Below are 3,365 nucleotides of genomic sequence, written 5' to 3' on the forward strand. Positions count from 1 at the left end.
GGAATTTTTTACATTTATTTTGTATTTATTGGATATTTAAAAATTCATTATTAATGCCCAAAAATTATAAAAATTGTTGGCAAATATTTAGGGGTATTATTTTCATAAATATAAATAGCTGATTTATTGATAATTAATTAGTTATTTAATCTTAAAAAAATAGAAAATTGAAGAAAATCCCCAATTCTCTGAAATTAGGATTTGGAGTTATTGGAATCAAATCAGATTTTGAAGGTGATTCTGTTAACCAAATCGAACATGTAAGTGTCCGTTGTGAAGCTCTTTTGATTCTCTATTCAATTTTGTTATCAATTAGTATATCTTTAGTTTAATTGATTTTGATTTGAAATTTCGGGTTTATTTCTTCGAATTCAGGTTTGATAATTTGATAATTTGATAATTGTTGAATGATTGTGTTGAATCCTCATTCGAATGGTACCGGTTTTGTGTATGTTGGGTTCCGTTTTAGCGTCACCGGAAACAACGCCGCCACCGCCGTTCGCGAGGTTCCCGACGTTGGGGACGATGGAGGAAGGAGGAGAAAGACAGGGAAAATGGTTGGGCTTGATTGTTGAACGAAACGAGACTAAAAACCGCGGTTTTATTGTGGTTGGTCGTCATTTTTTACTTGTCGGAAAACGCCGCCGGTGTCGGGTTCTGGAGTCGATCTGGTTTCAATCCGGGAAACGAGCCGGGTTTTATCCTGAAAACCCAGAAAATCAATTCCCTGTTTCTATTTTTAATTTATTAATTATTTATTTATATTTTAGTAAATCGAAATCAATTTTATAAATTCTAAAAATCTATTAAAAATTAGTTTTAAATTCTAAAAAATATTATAATTAATTTCTAATTATTTCATTAATTTAGAAATTCAAAATTGATTGATATATTATTTATTTATTTATTTATTATTTAAGAATTAAGTAATAAATAAGGTTAAAAATATATCGAATGATATGAATAATAATTCGATAATTAGTCGAATAATGTGAGTAACTCATAGTTGTACGAGTAATTGATCGATAAGTTGTATTATTATTCGAGCGATAGTTTATTTTTTCGAAGAATGTCATTATAGTTATTTGTATCGAATAATTATTCGTAAATAGTCGATTAAATTATATAATTGGTAATAAATTGTAATAAGTTGTAAATAATTTAATAATTAAGGATTAATTAATTTAAATTATAATAAATACTAAATAATGATTTAAAAATATAATTAAGGTTTAATTAATTGTGATTAATTAATTAGAATTGATTTATAATTAATTAAATCTTGTTTATTGCATAGTAATTAAACCGTTAGTCCGATTCGAGTGAAACAAACACCCTTAGACTTAGAAAAATGAAACGAATCCATTAAAAATAACTATAAATCATAATTTGTTTCAGAAGTGAGTTGTCTTATAGTAGTTAATTGGTTATAGGCCCTAATAGGGGTCGAATCGAGTCCAATAAATCCCAAAGAATTATAAATCGAACCAGATAGTGTTTGTTAGTGTAAGTATAAGCCTAGTATCGATTCTTAGGATAATTATAAGCCCAAAGTCAATTATGTGCTTTATGTGCTATATGTTTTACGTGATTATGTGAACCTTATGTGTTATATTATATGTGCGAGTTTGAGAGAATCGTATGGGTAGACAAATAGGGGTACATGGTATCAATTCGAGATACACGTATGAAGTAAGTTATCTAAACGAATGTCTTACCATGATAGATTTAATACCACCAAGGCGAATCAAGCCAGAGAGAGAAGGCAGTGAATCATACGAGGTGAAGTGCACGCTAGACAAGTTTTTTCCCTATTCTAAGATCATAATAGTGAAATATACCCCACTTTCCATACCAATTAAACTTTGATAATTCTTGTTCACATATACTGATACACAGTTATTAGTTCTTGTTCTATTTCATATCGATTCTTGATTTCTCCCAATTTATAGAATCCCCTATTCATATTCCAATGTTGATACCCTTACTTATATATACTCTGATATATCCTGATGTTGGGATACATCACAAGTATACCGATTGTTCCAGATGCTAAACTATGGACTGGACGGTTACGATTTGGGCCGGGTATTAACTGGACCCTTGATTATGAGGCCATAGTTGCCTGGGTACCCATATGTCGGTTGGGTCTATGCACTTGGGTATAGATATGCACTGTATCTTGACTAATCAGCAGGTTATAGTGCATATGTTGGTTCTTATTTCCAGTCTCGTTCATTTGGCGCTCGCTAGCAATGGCATTTATTATTCTTTACAGAAACAGATGGTTGTTGAGCAATTTTGGCTCACCCCCTTTTATTTTTATTTACATTGTTTTTCAGTTAAGGTAGAGAATGAAACCCATCAGAACACGAGTAGTCAAGAAGAGAGTCAAGCAGCGGACCCCCTTATACCAAAGGTGTTTGTTCCTATCCCAGAAGAGAGCATTGAGTTGCCAGATCAGGTGTAGCAGGATAAGTAATAGTGGTAGTTTGAATAAAAGATGTTTAGTTTAAAATGTGAATAGAATAATGTTTTGTAATAAAGAGAGTTCTTGAGACATATTGTTTAAACTGGTTTATAATAAAGTTGGTTTGTCATTCTTGTTTTTAATCCTTAACCTTGAAAAGATCCTGAGTAGTAGTAGTTCGGGGTAATTATTTTATTTATATCTTATTTGCACAGGTTTAGTGAGTAGTTAGTGTTAATCATGCCCTAAATTTATACCCTGGATTTGGAGGGTGTGATAGGTGTCATGTACCCAAAGACATTCAAACAAGCAAAGATCAGTAGTGAATGGAATGAAGCTATAAAATTTAGATTCACGTAATCGAGAAGAACATGACCCAGGTGCTAACAGAAATTCCATTTTGGATATAAACCTATTATTCTGAAGTTGGTGTATAAGATCAAGAAGGATAGAAATGGTGACAGTAAAATATTAGGATAAACGTTTAGCGAGTTGCTATGTTCAGAAGTTAGGGATTGATTACTATGAAGTATTCGCGCTTGTAACTTGGTTGAAACTTGTGAGATTATTATTGGTGTTAGGTGCAAAACTGGTCAGGCTTGTTCATCACTTAGATGCAACCATATTGGTTAGCTACAAAACAGGGATGACAGCTGCATCACTTAGCCTTAGCTGCAAAATTTTGTCGATTTATGAAAAGAAGTATACGTGACTAAACTCATTGGTTTTGAAAGAAGAATGAAGAGCATATGGTATATCAGTTGTTTTAAAACGATCTACGGACTTTTCCAGTCACCTGGAGCATGGTATTCACAGTCAATATATCTTAATTTGGAAATATTTTAAAGTTTTAGAAGGACATGGAGAGTGAGTTTGACATGAGTGCTAAAGCAAA

Source organism: Apium graveolens, unplaced genomic scaffold (genome assembly GCF_009905375.1).
Source record: "Apium graveolens cultivar Ventura unplaced genomic scaffold, ASM990537v1 ctg1424, whole genome shotgun sequence".
NCBI lineage: Eukaryota > Viridiplantae > Streptophyta > Magnoliopsida > Apiales > Apiaceae > Apium > Apium graveolens.